Raw genomic sequence first — 18,199 nt, 5'->3', positions numbered from 1 at the left:
CTAATGAATGTCCTTTCATTGCATGAACTTAAGTAGGAGTTAGAGTCATGACAGGATTACATGAAGGCAGGTGGCCCATGAGAAGGGCTGGGGCAAAGTTAATAGGAAAAGTTTTGGCATTCAGAGTTTGAGAGATGTTTCCAGAGTTATTGGAAATTAGATTTTCTTATGCTTTAATCTATAAAATTAAATAGTTCTTCATTGAAATGTGTATATTTTACTCATTATTTTATTCCAGTGCCCAGAGCAGCATCAATAAATAACAGGTAGATGAATGAGTGAATTGGAAACTGAATAAATAAATAATAACAATGAACGATTGAAATGAATTATTGTCTTCTCTTATCGACTATTAATTTCAACCTCTCTTCTTACGTTTTCAACTTTCTAGAGTAGAGAAACTACAACTACAACTAATGGGCCTAATCTAGCTTACTGCTTGTTTTTATAAATAAAGTTTTATTGGAAAACAGCCATGCCCACTTGTTTATGTATTTTCTATGGCTACATTCATGATACAGTAGCATAGTTGAGTACTTGCAACACAGACTACATGATTCATGAAGTCTACAATGCTTACTATCTGGCTTATTTTACAGAATTGTTTGCTGACTCCTGTTCTAGAGCATGATCAAGTACTTAGGGTTTAAATAATGGTAATGCCCAATAGAGAGAAACTGATGGGATTTGCTATCAGGATATGGTTCATAACAACAATTTCAACTTCTTAGGACCCCTTGCAGAAAACTCATAAAAGAAAATCTTCCTGTTTGCTCTTTATGCTCTGCATTAGGAAAATAGGAGCTTCTCTGAGTATTTAAAAATAAGTAATTTGAAACAGATAACTGTTTGCAAAGGTGTGAGAAGGAATGGTGGGACAAAAATGGGAAGGTCACAGGTTAGTAACTGCAGAAAGCAATAAGACTACCCCAAAAGCTGCAAAAAAAAAAAAAAAAAAAAAGGAAAGAAAATAATGAATGATGTTACTTGGAGCCCACAATTTTTGCACCACAACATTGGTGCTGTTGGACTAGCTGCTTGAGTAGGAGCCCACGACTACACAAGTGCCACCAGCACGGCTGCTGCCACTACCAAAGGTGCCACCAAAAGAGGTAATTAACATGCTTTTTCTTCCCTTTCACTTTCCAGGCTCCCATCAGTGGCCCCTGCCCTGGCATAAGCTAACACAAAGCCACTGGCATTTGGTGTCTGACAGATGTAGTTTACAGGCTGCTAGCTTCAGAAGTAGAGAGAAGTAGGAATAATGACTGTAAAGCTGAGTGACAACAGGAACTATCTGCCAAATGCTCATATTTAACTGGCTTGATCTTGAAGTTTATAGTCTCATATGAAGATCCTCTCAAGTAGTGGTGATGGTGGTGGTGGTGGTGGTAGGGAAAGGTGCCATAAAAAAAGACACAGTGAGAGGAAGCAGTATATACGAAGTCAAAGAGTTGTGAAAGAGTATATCAAGTAAGAGAATTTGTTATCCCTTGCTTGAAAATACATGATGTGTAGAGAGAAGCACTATTTGTCAAACTAGAGAGATAAAGTTGGATATGGGAGAAATAGCAAATCTCATGCCTAAATTATAAATAAGAAATATACTTCATTATGAAGTTTTACCATACTTTGTTCATTTGGGGTTTGATATTCTTCACCAATGGCCAGATTTCAGCCCCCTAGGCCAAGTATCTGTAAAAGAGACCAAAGGAAGTTTCAGTTTTTATGGTGACTCAGATCGATTCGCAATGGCTGCCTGTAGGTCTGAATGGTGCAGGATTCTGAGCAACTTCTAGGTTCTTGGGAAAGAGTACCAGGTTTGATTTATGATGCCTACCACCAACATAGGAATGGGACAACGTGTGCTATGTTTGCCCCCATGATTTATAATAGTGTACATACATGAGGATGTTCAATAGTTCAGTCATTTTTGATGAGAGCAAAAGGATTTGTTAAGAGTATACGCCACGATAAGTCTTCAATATATAGTTTTATAGAAAAAACAAGCAGTTGTATAGAAAAAAGTATACAGTAGGTTCTTGAATTAGTCTCCAATTGTTCTTTGTTAAAAAAAATGGTGACAGCATTGATAAGTGTGGTAAGGGAACAGTTTCTGGTTGTTCTGACTCAGGCATCCTTCCTAGATTACATGCTGCATTCGTTGCATGGGATCTTGCCTGAGCAACATATGTTGCTTTAGGACACCTCCTCAGAAACTCTTTGTACAGCAGTATAAATTTTAGTCCACAAAATCTTATAAGAATCAAATATATATCTTTTTAGATATGTTAAATTGATTTTTACATCGTTCCAACTATCCTGGTGGTGAGTAGGAGAGCAAAACCAAGTGAATTAAGAGCATCACAGCACATATTTCTCAGGGTGGATTTTAGGATAACAGAGACCTTGCAGGGTCCTGGGCGGCCTGATCTTATGAGGCATTTACTGAACCCTCTGCTGTTGTTGTCTTGTCTACAAGTCCTCTTTGGGTCTTAGGTACACACGGTGAATTAACTGATCCATGTCATGCTGAGGCATGGAAAATTTCCGAGACGCTATCAAGAGTGCTATGCGTGCGCGCGCGCACACTCACACACAGCTATTTCCCTGCAGCTGCTTTATTCTTATCATCCTGGAGCCTCAACTGACAAGCAAAGCACACATCCTCACAGCTCTGCTTTCATAAACCAATCTTGGTCTTGTATCTGTTTCACAGAGGTGGCCAGAAAGGAGATAGGACTTTAGGGACCTTGAATGCTGCATTCTGGCTCATTCCCTCCAACTCTACTTCTCTAGTTTTGGAAGTTGGGGAGCATTGACTACTCGAATTATGATGCGGGAGAGAGTAAGGGTGAGAGGTGAGGGAAGCCTTTAGCATAATAATATTCTCAACATATTTCCTTCTATAGTTACCAAAACAATAGCCTTTAATTACTTAAGCTTTAGATGGCAATGCAGAAGTGTATGCAAATGCTTCAGGTCAGACAGGTGTTTTTTTTCAGATCTCCCTGTTCACTTCCCTATGTCCCTCTTTGGTTTCCCTTTCACAGAAAAGAAAATAAGTGAATGAATGATCTGGGTTAATATCTTCATTCTGTAGATTAGAAAGCAAATAGATGAACTTAACCCAGAATTCACCCACTGATTTGTGGCAGAGCCAGTAAGAACCAAGTCTGTGGATTCTGAGGTCAGAATGTTACCTCCACAGCTTTGCTTCTCCAAATGTGGGGAGCATGAAGAAAACAGAGGGAAATAATTTGAATCAACATTTTACAAAAGAAGATACACAAACATCCAGCAGTGCATTGTTAACAGGTTAATTAAGTTCATTACTCTTTAGAGAAATGCAAGTTAAAACAACCAAGTTAAGCCACTCCATACTCACTAGTATGACAGAAATAAAAGAGACTAAATGCCAACTGCTCAAAAGGATATGGAGCAGTTACACCTCTTACATGCTGTGGTGGGAACACAAAGATGTTTGGTGATGTCATATGAATTTAAATCTATACTTACCATATGACTCATCAATCCTATACTTCTAGATATTTATATGAGAAATAAAAACAGATATCCACAAAAAAATTAATATAAGAATATTCATAACATCCGTATGCATAATGGCCTAAAACTTAAAACAACCTGTACCTCTATGAACAAAGGAATCAAATAAAATTCTGGTATATTCATACCTTGGAATAATGTTTGCAAGAACAAACTTCTTAAACCTATAATGGTGTGACTGAATTTCAAAAACATGATGAGCTAAGCAAACCACACACAAACATATACACACACATAAACACTCACACACACACATTTTGTATAATTACATTTATATAAAGCCCAAGGACAGGAAAATATAACCAATAATGACAGACGTTATCTCTGAGCAATAGTGAGAGTTTAGCAAAGGGCACTACGGAACATTCTCAGATGATAGAATTGTTCCATATTTTATTTCTGGTGTTAATGACCAGGTGGGTTCAGTTGGCTCAAATGAGTTAAAATCATGACAAACTCAATACCCAGGATTTGTACATTTTATTTTGTACAAATTATGCGTGGTAGAAAAAGATCAGAAATAAAGTAATGTAACAGTGGTATTAAAAAAAATGTAAGATTCTAGGTCAACTCTGGGCACACAGCCTATGAGTTTGCCCTGCTTCTCAAGGAGCAGTAAAAAACAAACAACCACAACAACAAAAGTAAGATCCTGAAATGAATCTGGGGAGAGATACAGATGTGGCTTCTTTAACCATGCCAATCAGAGATTCTAATAAGGGAAGTCTTGGTAAAGCCGAGAAATCTGCCTGGTAATAAACCTCCTTAGGTGTTTCTGACCCAGATGTCCAGAGGACCACACTTTGAGAAACACCACTCCTCGCTTTACTGCTGAGAAATATTTGTAACACTCTTTTTAATGTTTCCCTTTGACTGCCCGCTTTCTACTTCTGTGATATTAGGTAACTTTTCTCCACTTTTCATCACTTATACCAGTCTAAAACAATCCTGTCCCATAGTCCGAATATCTGGATTGGTTTCCCTGGCCCACTAACTGGGTTTGATTATGTGAACTCTCATAAAATATTAAAAACCTTTAATTAAAACACTGGTAGGAATCCACGTTCTCTTTGGTGGCGCATATTTGCTTTGGGCCAGAAACCTATATACCTGTCCTGTAATCCATATGTTGTTCTTCTGCTGCTGTTGCTTTTCAACTGGAAAGCATGAATGAGAAAATAATGCTTTGTAGGTGCAATGCCTGCCAAAGAATGTTGCCCATAATATATGCTTGATAAATGGTGTTGGCTTGAATTGGAATGGGTAGTTAAGAAAAAAGAAATAAAGAAAGCAGCACTTTGACAGTATGAGCTTGAGAAGAGCTTCTTCATTTCAGATAAGTGAAGACACTTGAAACTTACTTTTTATAGCACACGTTATGTATCTGGCACCGTGTAGCTACTTTGCTTTCTCATTAAATACACACATTTTCCTTATAAAGTAGATACATATTATCCTCGTTTTACAGATGAGGAAATTTAGGTTTGAAGTGGCTGAGTGGCTGAGATCAAATAAATGTTGCATCACTGAGGTTTTTAAAAAATAATTTTGTGAGGCAGAAATAAACAACCAAAATTATTTTAGAATCTTAGAACAACAAATGTTTACTTTTTTGTGAGTCAGACTTGGCCCTGTTTTATACATCTTCATATTGAAGAAAATAGACTGAAAGAGAATGCACTATCCAGGACATATTATCTTCACAGGAGAGGTCACTATTTAGCCATGCGATGGCTCTGAAGTTGCGTTAGAACATCACATCAGCTTTTCTCACATTGGCAATGAACAAAAATGTCTCATCCCCTTAAAGGAAATGGTGAAGCAGACACTTAGGAGAAAATAAAATACAGTCTAATAAAAATGGTAACTGGCAAAGCCAGGATTTAAAGTCAGATATATCTTATTAAGGTCCTTTCACTCACCACTTAGATTATCCATTCATTCATTCACTGATTCATTAATTCAATAATTATATTTTAGTCTCTAAGTAGCATGTAGTGACTAAGAAGATATGATTTGGACCCAGAAAGATCTGTCTCGGAATCCTATCTCTTTCATTTATTGACTATGCAATAGTAAGAATTATATGCTACTGCAAAATGAAGTTGAAAACTTTTAAACATTTATCCTGGAAATAATGACAGGAGTACAGACTCCACCTGTGCAAGTGTGAGATCTTACATTCACAGCTTGGATCACATGACTCCCTGGAAGTTTTCTTTATCTTTCTGGCATTTCCTCTGGTTTCTATGGGTCCAAGATTTTAGGATTCTGGAGATTAAGAATATACTAACTAAACAATTTTGAAAATGGATTTTATTTTGACGCTTAAATGCATTAAACTAACTACCATCTACTAGAAAGATTGTTTCACATTTTAAAAAATAGGGTAAAGGGCACACTTAAAATTATTTGGAATACAGAGAAAAATTAAAAATCAGCACAAAATATATTTTATGTTAGTTATTAATATGTAAAATTGATTTCTTGTTCTGTTGCAAGTTATTCAGCTAGAAATACTTTCATTTTTATCATATTATTATTAAAAGCGTTCACATAGGTATGAAGATGAAGATCAATTTTACATTCTTAATATAATTTCACTTGATATAAAATATTTTGAGAACACTGAGAGAAGCCAAAATGTGACATCTTATTACCTAAACTTCTCCTATCTGCCAGTCTAGAAAGAAAGCAGTTCAAATGTCTGGCTAAATTTTTTCTTGTTAAGTTTTGAGAAAAGTGTTAGCCTGTGGACTGATTTCCCAAAAGTGAGCAGCCAGGAATGTCTGAGAAGGAACTTGCCAGAACTCTTTGTCATGGAATAAGATGATCTGAAGACCTGTGCTTTAGAAGCGTGTCCTACTGAATTCGGGAGCTGAAGAGGCAACCCACTGGTGATGATTACGCAAATTGATTTTAGGTCTGATTAATTTAATTCAAAAACATTGAGTGGTGACAATGTGCCACATATTACTTTTAGGCTCTGAGAGTGTGACACTATACAAAACAAGAGTCTTGCCTTGTAGATTCTAGTGATGTGGCTACAGCCACATATGTGACTGTTAGATAGTTTTCTAACAAGTCCTAAAGCAGCATACCGCAACCATGATCGGTCAGTTTTCCTCTCCTTCTTCATTAACTTAGCAAAGAATTAGCAGTAGTAGCACTACAAGACTGCCACAGATGTTGCTTGTTTAAATCCTGGGCTGTGACTTAAGAGGATGTAGTCCTGTATAAATCTGATCCTGCCACTCTTCTGCTAAAGGTCCTTCCTTTAGCTACTCTGTAATCTGGTGCACAAGGCTCTGTGGCATTTGTCCCTTGACCAAACTCTCATAGCACCACTTAGCGTGCAGTAGTTTTTTTCATTTACTGCAATTGGCCAGCTTTTTTCATGTTTTGGAATCTTTGTCCATGTTTTTCCCTCTACCTGTAGTGCTTCTTCCTCTTCTCTATACCAGGACACTGTCTATTCATCCTTTAGAGCTAATCTTAAAAGTCACTTCTTCAGAGGTACCATCATAAGATTTTCCTTCCCAATTGATCATTTTCTTACAGCATTCTCCACTTTTTCTTCATTATGCTTATTACTGTTTGCACATTTATTTACTTGTGCATTTTTATGTTTAGTGTGTCTCATTTTTCTAGAATAAAAACTTGAAAAGAATAAGGGTATTTTATAATTTCCTCATCACCCTATACCCAGGATACAGTGCTTGGAGCCTTCAGTTCTAGTTTACATTGTATTGTGTCTCTAGTTTTTTCCTGAGGGTATTTGAAGAACTTTCAGTTCTAAATCTTGAAAAAGTACATGGATTTAAAATCATATGATGTGGATTTGTTAATAATGCTCAAGCTAGGAATATTTGAAAATGGAAGGGCCCTTGTTGAATTAGAGTCTTTGTAGAATTAGAGCCCTAATTCTACTCAAAAGAATGAGGACCTCTTCTAGTGAGATGAATGTAGAGGATCAGGATCCATTCTTCTGGTGAATAAGGATTAGCAAGATCTTGGGACTCAGTAAAGCAGAACTATGGAGAGGTAGCGTAACCAGAGACAGTCTTGCACAAAAGAGCCAGCACTGAGTTGAAGTGTACTGACCATAGGATCAGGCATGAATTGAGTTCTTCTGGAACTCAATTGGTTTCTGGGTTTACTATGAATCAAGAAAAATTCTGTTTTAGAGCATCATCATTTACTTCATCATCAGCACTGTCATCCTTATAACAACCAAAGCTGACCTTACTGAAAGCTTTCTCCATGATAGAGACTGGGTCATGTACATTAAATGAATTACTTCATTCAATTCCACAGTGATCTTTTAAGGTAGGCCTTATCTTTAGTCCCATATTAAAGATAGGAACACTGAGACTTGGAAAACTGAATTAAGTTGCTCAATGCCATAACACTAGTAAGAGATACAACAAGAACTGGAAATCATTACTGATGCGACACCTATGTTCTTAACTACTGTATCTCTTTATTATTATTATTGTTATACTTTAAGTTCTGGGATACATGTCCAGAATGTGCAGGTTTTTACATAGGTATACATGTGCCATGGTGGTTTGCTACACCCATCAACCCATCATCTACATTAGGTATTTCTCCTAATGCTATCCCTCCCCTAGTCCCCCATCTCCCAACAGGCCCTGGTGTGTGATGTTCCCATCCCTGTGTCCATGTATTTTCATTGTTCAACTTCCACTTATGGGTGAGAACGTGCAGTGTTTGGTTTTCTGTTCCTGTGTTAGTTTGCTGAGCGTGATGGTTTCCAGCTTCATCCATGACCCTGCAAAGGACATGAACTCATCTTTTTTTATGGCTGCATAGTATTCCATGCTGTATATGTGCCACATTTTCTTTATCAAGTCTATCACCGATGGGCATTTGAGTTGGTTCCAAGTCTTTGCTATTATGAACAGTGCTGCAATAAACATCCATGTGCATGGATCTTTATTTTCTTTAAGACAAATCATGCTTAGCAGTGATGATGGCAGCTTCAGGATCCAGGTCTAGCCTTGTGCTTTCATTCAAAGCCCTCCTGGGCAGGGACATTGGTAGCTACTGACTTACGTCCCGAACTTCTCCAGGTTGGCTCAGTAACTGAAGAAGTCTTTTTTTTTCACAGGAGAGTCCCTCTGTGAGAAAGTAGGATTGATTTCTTGCAGCAGCAGAAGGAAGCCAGAGACTGATATTCTCAGGGGGCAGCAGGCAATTGCCCAAAGGATCGGGGAAGCACTATCTCCAAGGCACCCCTCTTCATTCTCTTACAGTTCTGAACCTTAGGAAAGTATTTATTAGCTAGAGCTCAAATTTATCTTACTGTATTTTGTAGCCATTGGCCATGATAAGTAGATTTTGGCAGATTTCAGGGCAATCACTATTCCTAGGTCTTAGTTCACTTTGAAGTTCCTATCAGTGAAGAAGGAGTCCCTTTATCATTTAAATATAATGATATTTGATTAATGTTCAATTGTTCAAAAGACTTTCTTCAGTGCTCATTTATTTGATTCTTACAGCAACACTTTTAGAGGGAAGGTATTATTATTACTCTTTTCTAGATAAAAATACTGCAGATCCAAGATGCACCGCAGCCTGTACAAAGCAGTGTACCTAGCAAGTGGCAGAGCTAAGACTAGCTCTGACTCCAGAATCATCCAGGCCTTCTAAAGTGATCATTTCAAGGTTGTTTTATCTTCATCTCATCTCTCTGGTTGCTCATTGATACCTAGTGGGATCTACCCTGACTGTGATGTGATAGTCATTTTGGCTGTGGAGGCAGAGTTTCTTCTCATGCATATACATTTTCTATGTATAAAACTGGTGTGGCTAGGCTGACAGAGCCAGGGTCATAATTTCTCAGGAAAATGGCAGACTAATAGAGAAAAGGTCATAAATATCATCAAATACAAGGCCTGACATTTACCAAGGACAATTGTTTTATCATAAAAGGCTCAGGTGTTTTGGAGCTTTTCCACTAAGCTTCTACAAAGCATCCTGCCTCTTTACCAAGGAGGAGGGAAGGAAAACAAAGTGTGTACATGTGTGTGCGGACGGGTGAAATGTGGGTGGGGAGTAGAGGTAACAGATGAGAAGAGGAAGGCCAAAGGGGACATTCCTGGGGTTTCAGGAGTAAATTGAGCTCCTAATTCTTTGTGACCAGTGGTAGGATTAAGAGTTCAAAAGGGCAGGTCTTACAAGGGCAGGGGGCCAGGCTGGGTCTTGCAGGGATGTGACCCAGGAAATGCTGGCAGGCTAGGCTCCCATCCTTCCCCAGCAGGCCTCCAATTAGGATTTAATGGCCAAATGTGGAATGCATTAGGACATCTGAGCAGAAAGTCTGTGTTCAAAGGAGCTGAATCTTTTGGGCTAAGTAGGAAAACATTCCTCCCTGGTCAGTTTCCCCCTGAACCTTGCTAATTCTGAGGACCTCACTGGCAGTGGTGCCTTACAAAGCATCATTTGCAAGTGGTCTAGGTATAAACATCCTCTTTTCCTTGAAGATGACATAAAGAGAAAGCAACAGGCCCACCAACTCTCTTTGGTATTTGGGGCAATGTGAGGAATATAAACAAATGGCTGACCCAGAATTCTTCATGTCTGTGCCTCTTGTGAATATATATCCAATTGAGAGAACCTAAGTAGACAGTGCATATATGTCAATATACATAGATATATCCAAGAGAGAGTTTAAATACATGTGTACCTCAGTGTCTGCATGTATTTATTTATTTGTTACTGCTGTATTTATTAATTACTTTATATCCCGCCTTGTCAATAATCCAAGAGCTTGCCCAGGGTACATTCTTTGTGTTTGTGTGTGTATGTGTGCATGTGCACATTGATACAAGGGTGTATAGATGTAAGTCAGTAAAAAGAGAAGGGGTAACATACAAATGTACAGAGGTAAATATGTGAATCTGAATCTGTGTAAACCTTTATACCTCTGAGTGTGACTAAATATATGGATTTGGGAGGATATGTTAGCGTTCATATAAATGCTTCTGGAAGTGGGATAACACAGTGGGTGAAAGGTCTGCTCCACACAGATGAGCATGTGCAGTTGAGTACTCTGAAAGTGTGTATGCACATATGTATCAATGGATGTCTCTGTGGTGACATATTTTGCTTTTCATGTGTTGTTTTGTGTGACCATGAATGATAAATCACATCATGCATGTAGTATCTGTTAAAAGGGTATGTAGATGGGTATGTATGGCCCTTTTGACGTCTTTGTATTTGTGTGCCACTGTGAAAGGGTGCAAATAATGTATGAATCCAATGAAGCTTAGATATGCATATGTATGATTATGTGTAATGATTGAATATGTATAAGTCATAAATGTGTGACTACATGAATATTTATGCCTCTGGCAGGGCCTGAACTGGGGGGTAGATTGTGGAGGACATACCTAGTTTGGGGAGCATGAGACTGTGGATGTATCTGTGCAGTGAGTTAAAAAACATGTCTAGGCCGGGCGCGGTGGCTCAAGCCTGTAATCCCAGCACTTTGGGAGGCCGAGACGGGCGGATCACAAGGTCAGGAGATCGAGACCATCCTGGCTAACATGGTGAAACCCCGTCTCTACTAAAAATATAAAAAACTAGCCGGGCGAGGTGGCGGGCGCCTGTAGTCCCAGCTACTCCGGAGGCTGAGGCAAGAGAATGGCGTGAACCCGGGAGGCGGAGCTTGCAGTGAGCTGAGACCCAGCCACTGCACTCCAGCCTGGGCGACAGAGCGAGACTCCGTCTCAAAAAAAAAAAAAAAAAAAAAAAAACATGTCTATATCTCTGCTTGTGATTTTCCCATCCTACAACACACAAGGATGAATATCTAAACTTCGGCTTAGAAATGAAACTGCTTCTACTCGCTGGTCTAGGCCAACTGCTCTTTTGGAGTTTAAATAAATGACACAAGAAAATATGTCCCATTTACGCCTAACAATATGATAAAGTGCTTGTACACACACACACACACACACACACACACTATACACTACACATTCTTTGATATAAAGCAAGTGACCAAATGAATTTTATCTTGAGCATTTTAATGCTATCATATTAGCCCTAAATTTGTGGTGACCAACTTATCCACGTATGCCTTGGACTTTCCTGGTTTTAGCACTGAAAGCCCCCCAGTCTTGTACAAACCAGGTCAGTTTGACCCCTACCTGAATTAGTTGGTGGTAGACTCCAGAACAGGGAAACTGGGTCTGGGCCATTTTTCATGCATGGAGCTCCCCGCCTCTTAACACAACATAGAGCATAAAAGCATGGAAATTTGCAGCATCATAGATCCATTTTGGAATTGAACTGTATCTCTTTCCAGATATGTGAACATGGCAAATTTACTCAAGCTTTCTGAGCCTTAGGTTTCTCATCTGTAACGTGAATATAATAACTACTTCACAGGGTTATTTTACAGATCAAATGAGAACATACAGATGCAAAGCGTTTGACTTACTCCTCTGCATGTAACATATGCTCAATAAATTGTACATTATTATTATTCATGCATTATTACAATATTTTTATTGAGCAACAACTACAGACAAAGTGCCTGCCAGAGGCTAAAAATATAAATATGCAGCAAACATAACTCCTGTTCTAAGAGGTCTTCATTGTACTGTGGAAGATATTAGTTAAAATTTATAAAAAACAATGACATTTTACTAATTGACGTGAGCTTTAACAATTAAGGAATGCATCTGTATTACGAAGGGTAGTAGTTGTATACTCCCAGCAGTTTTTAACAAGAAATCCTCGTCATCTTCCAAAAGCAACAGCTGTTCCTGAATAATAACTGTGGGCCTGGTGGTAGGCTGGGTGCCAGCGATACTCCACAGAGCAAAGTCACCCTTCCATGGAAAGACTGCCTCCAAAGAATGAGGAAGGACAGATGGCCACAGATTGTTCTGGAACATAACCCCAAGAGTCAGACTGCAAGAGAAGACTGAAGAGAAAACGTGGAGGTTGGGAGGGGCAGATCTGCAGCCAGTGCAGCCAGAACAATGCCTGATTCATGATGCAAAAAGTGAAGCTGTGTTCTTAAGGAGCTAAGTATTTTGCAGCTGGTGCCTTGCTCTGTACGAGGCACTGGGGATAGATGAAAGTGGCATGTCGACCATTGAGTTGGTCACAGTGGCTTTGGAGACACGACATTTACACAAATAATTGTTATCAAGGTGAGGCATGCTCTAATTAAGGTAAAGTAAGTGGAACAAACTAACCTCTTGAGAGTTGTGAAAGGGTTGTCAGAGTCAAGAAAATAACAACTTACGTTTACCTTATAGGACAGATTCGCAAGGCAGAAAATTGGGATGGCTGGTGTTTGGCAGTTTTAGGGGGACATGGGGGTTCTGCGGAAAAGAAAAGATATTCTAGGAGACAACAGAGACTGCATGGTGACAGGAATAGAAAATCCAGGATATTGAAAACCTTTTTCCAGACTGGGAAGGCTTTGAGGACAGGACAGCATCATGTCCATTTCCCCAATGCTATACACCAGATCCACAGGCTGTCAGTAAGTGCCAGTGCAGTAAATGAAGGAAAAATGCGGGGAATTGGCCAGTTATGAACACCGTAATTGCCCTGCTGAGGAGTTTGCACTTTATTCTGGAGGTAATGAGAAACCAACAAATAATTTTAAGATGAGAAATGATGCCATCCAAATTTGCATTTCATAAATGTCACTCTGGCCTCAACAGGGCATAGCTGGGTTGGCAGAGATCAGGGAGGCAAAACCAGAGGCTGGAAGACTAATTAGGAGATGTTTTCAGACTTCTGGTGCCACATTCAGGAGGTTGAAATGAAGAGAGTGGCAGGAAGGATGAAGGAGGGGAATGTGATCAACACTGTTCTCAGAAGTGAACCTTGACACCCACTCAGTCCTCAGATCTCAACCTATGTAGGAACATTAGTCTCATTCCTTCCAAGTTAAGAACATAATTAGAGGTCTTGGAAAGAACCATTGGGTTTCCTGAGCACATCTGATTCAGTCACATGATCACATCATGGACAAGCGGTGTAGGTGGAGTCACAGGGGAAAAATAAAGAAAATAAAATACTGGAGTTTACAGCAGCATATCTGGGTTCTATTCCCATCTCTTCCACTTAGTAGCAACCCAAGTTTGGCCAAGTCCCTTATCCTATTTCTTACAATAGTTGGATTAAGTGAGAGTAGTAATGTCAGCATCATGGTATTGTGGGAATTTGCTGTAGAAAATATATGTGAGTCTTTTTAAAATCTTTGAAAAGCCATGCAAACAGCACGTTTTAATTATGCAGAGACACTGGGCAGGGTTGACATAGTTTCCAAGTGAAAACAATTTTTTCAAGGCTGCCCTGTGTTTTAGATCATCAGCTGGATGAGGGAGTATTCTCTTTAAACCTGTGTCCTCAGGACTTCTGAATTCTCTCTCTGTCTTCTTCCACAGGACAGTTTTATTTCTAGAGAAAGCTCTCCCCCAGCATGGTGCATTAAAAGGGAATTAAATCAGAAGACTACCAGCTGACTTCTCCGTGGCAGTACTGACTAGGTTCTTTCTGGAAAGAAGATGACACCCTGAAGACTGCAGCCTATGAGCACACCACCTATAAAATATCCCAGGACAAACATCTCTCTAGGGACTGCTCCTTCCACGTGTGACCCTACCTCCCTTTGCACATGCTTTATTTCAATTAACATTTCACAATCCCTCTGTCCTCATTTTTTCCAGACTATCCAAGCACTGACTCTCTCTTATCTTAGGAGCTCAGAGAGCACCAGAGGCCCCATTGAAGTCAGTAGAAATATGTCCTTGATTAGCAAGAAAGACAAATGGTGGGGAGGGTGGTGGACACACTTTAGACGCAGCAAAGGTTTTCAACACAACTGAAAGTGGAAAGGCTTTGTCCAGAGTTCTGAGTTTTGGTTTAATCATGAATAGATGCTATAGAGTCATGACATGACATGGACAATTCCCTGTTATCAGGAGAAGTGGGAGCCAGAGACTCGGTGTCACAGAAATGTATTGCTTGGGTGAAACTTGAAGGTCACTTAGTACAGCTGCTTAGGAAGTGCCTTCTTTTAACACACATTTGTAGAAACATCTCATTAAGTTTCAGATGCTTCACTAAGTGCTAAGCATATAATAATGAAGGCCTGGTCCCCAGTCTCCAAGTGGGAGGGAAGAGATTAGTTCATTCACTTTTTCATTCATTTATTCATTCAATGCATATTCATTTGGCATTTACTATCTGACAGGCATGGTGCCAGATGATAGAGATACCATAATAAAATATGGACCCCTTTTGCTCACGGCTCCACAGACAAATGATGAAGACATTTTAAAATATTCATGCAAATACATACACCTCTGAAATGACAAGCTATGGTAAATCTATGGAGGTAACCAAGCCCTCACCTAGTCTTAAGGATCAAGAAAGCCATTGGCCTAAGATATGAAGAATGAGTGAAAATCAGTTGGCCAAGAGATTAGGGGTCAGGAACGATATTCCAGGCAGAGGGAACAACTGGATAAAGATTCTGGAGTCAGAAAGGGATGAAAGGAGGCCAAACTGAGATTCAGGGAGGAATAAGAACAGTACGGAAAGAGAAGCCTGAAGCAGGCTTCGAAGCCCTGCCAAGAATGTTGCTCTTTATGTCAAGATCAGTGGGAAACCGTAACGGTGGTAAGGGCTTGGGAAATTATATTTAGAGTTTGAGAGGATTACTTTGTTAGCAGTACAAACAAAAGATCAGAAGGGGCAAGAGTGGAAGTAGAGAGACAGATGTGGGTGGGTTAATGTGGTTCAAATCAGAGATGACAATGCCTTGCACTAGAGTAGAGACCAAGGGTACTGACAGAAGTGACCAAACTACAGAGAATAAATACAGTATGACACGATAGGTGCTATGTAAAGGTGAGCAACAATGCTCAAAGTGCACCCAGTAGAGAAGGGGAGGTTTAGAGATAAGGAAGACAAAGCTCAGGGAGCAGAAATGTGCATGGATCACCCAGCCAGTGGGTAGAAAAGGTTGGCTGCAGCCCTGTTCATCACCCCCTCACCCTCTGAGAGATCAGACAGGACACAAGCCCTGGCTTTCAACTCTCAGTATCTTTTACATTTTGCTTACTTAGGGGTTTTTCTTTCCTTATTTTTTCCCCCCTATAATGATGATTTATGCTCTTTTCTGAAGATAGCAGTCTGTTCAACAGTGTCCAAGGTCTTGTTCCTGTGACTGGAGATGGATTCATGGACAGAAAACCCCTGAGTGCCTTTTGACAGTCACCTAAACATAATAATTTTAATAACTACTGTTTTTGGAATGCCCTGTGGACATGGGGCTGTTTGCTTAGTGTGATGGTTAATTTTATATGTCAACTTGACCGGGCCACAACATGCATATATATTTGATCAAACAGTATTCTGGGCATTTCTGTGCAGGTGTTTTGGATAAAATTAACATTTAAATCAAACTGCTAAGTGAAACAGATATTCCTCTCCAATGTGGGTGGGTCTTGTCCAACCGGCTGAAGTCCCTGCAAGAAACTACAATTACTTTTGCACCAACCAAAGAGAATGACCCATCCCCAAGTAATAGCAGAATCTCCCTGCCTGTCTTTGAACTGGGACATTGGCTTTTTTTTTTTTTTTTTCCTTCAGACTTGAACTTAACATTGGCTCTTCCTGGGACTTGATTCTGATAAACTCCCCTGGGTCTCTAGCTTGCTGACCTACCTTACACATCTTGGGACTTGCCAGACTTCATATTTGCATGAGCCTATTCCTTATAATAAATCTTTCTTCTCTCTCTCTTTATATATATTCCATTAGTTTAGTTTCTCTGGAGTATTTCAGCGTTTTTCATCCTTATAACAACTCTGTATGGTAGGTATTAGGTGGGTGAAAGAATAATTGTGGCTTTTGGCATTAAAAATAATGGCAAGAAACTACAATTACTTTTGCACCAACCTAATATTATTGTTCCCATTTCACAGCTGAGGAAGAGAAGGCCAAGATGAGTTAAGTCATTTTTTCTTTTTGATCACGTGAGTCATAGTTGACAGAATCGTAACGAATGTCTTAGTCTAACTCCAAGCTCTCCACTTGTGATATGATGTACTGACTCTTCAAAAGAAGGAAAACTAACAAGGTCATGAAAACCAAGGGGAGACTGAGACACTTCTACAGACTAGAGGAGAATGGAGAAACATGACAACTAAATGTAATATGGCAACCTGGATTGGATCCTTGGACAGAAAGATGACGTTAAAGAAAAAATTCAAATAAAGCATGGAGTTTAGTTAAGAGCAATGTACCAATGTCAATTTCTTAGTTGGGACAAGTGTGTCATGGTGTTTATAGTGGGAGAAACTAGGTGAGAGCTATCAGGGAACACTCAGCAATGTCTGCCAATTGTTTTGTAATTCTAAAACTTTTCTAAAATAAAAATTTTATGAAAAGAAAGGACTCTATGTTGGAATACGAGAATAGTTCATGAGATACTGTTCATCTAGGAAGTTTATTTGTATCTATAAAAAATATACATTTTATGTTTACATGCATTATTTTAAATATTTTAAATATGAAATACGCTGTATATGCATATAAAATATGCTGTATATGCAGCATTTCTTTTGAAAGACTGAATTATTTAATTTTACAGATTAGGAAAGAGAGACACATTTCTGACATGCATAACAGAATTGTCATATCTGAGCCAACATTTAAAAGCATGACTGTACCACCACAGAGCTGTGTCCTGTTTTTTCTGTTGAGGGGCTATGCTTTGCTGTGTTGTAGAATGCAGAGACCATGTGTTTCTCTATATCACCTCATTTATCAAAGTTCAATTTGGAGTTCTCAATTTCCATGAAGTTTTTTCCAATTACTTTACTTAATCTTGAACTTATATTTTTGTGGCTTCCGTGACTTTTATGGTCTCTGTTGGAATCAAGGGAACCCAGTAACTAGTGCCTCTAATGTCAAATTAAGGACATTAAGACAAGAAAGTTAAGCAGATATAAGTCTGAAATATCACCTTTGGAGAAGGGGGCTGTTATTTGTGAGCAAGTGAACATACAAACTCGGAGCTTTAGGATTAAACTTAACCCAAATCAGCCTACTCATAGGCAATGGTGGGTAAAAACCATAGGATGGCGGTGCAGGATATAAGGCAGGCTCTCTATGGGCAGGTAACATCCTGAAGAGAAAAAGACTGCTGGCCTGGGCTGCACTTGCCCAGTTTTTCCTTCCAAGCTCACCAATCAGGTGTAAGAAGGTGGAGAGAGCCAGAAGCATTATTTCATCTGGCTTCCCTGAAAATGGAAATAAATAAGGAGAAACGTCTCTCTCCAAAAGTCTCAAATACCCATTTTGAACATTCTTTAAGTGACCCTGTCTTCCCTCCGATATTATTCACATGTATACAAATTGTTTCCCAACATAGATCATAAGCTACTAGAGGGTAGAGATTATTAATTGCCCGCTGTACCTGGCTTGGTACCTGACAGGCAGTCAGATTTATATAATAGAAAGCACTGGGCTCTGGAGTCAGACTCAAGGGTTTGAATCTGATCATTGCCATTTATTACATTTGTGATCTTGGTTGACTTAATCTCTCTAAACTCAGGTTACT

The sequence above is a fragment of the Macaca mulatta genome, chromosome 8 (genome assembly GCF_049350105.2).
Source record: "Macaca mulatta isolate MMU2019108-1 chromosome 8, T2T-MMU8v2.0, whole genome shotgun sequence".
In the NCBI taxonomy this organism is placed as follows: Eukaryota; Metazoa; Chordata; class Mammalia; order Primates; family Cercopithecidae; genus Macaca; species Macaca mulatta.
This window is presented reverse-complemented; position numbering follows the sequence as displayed.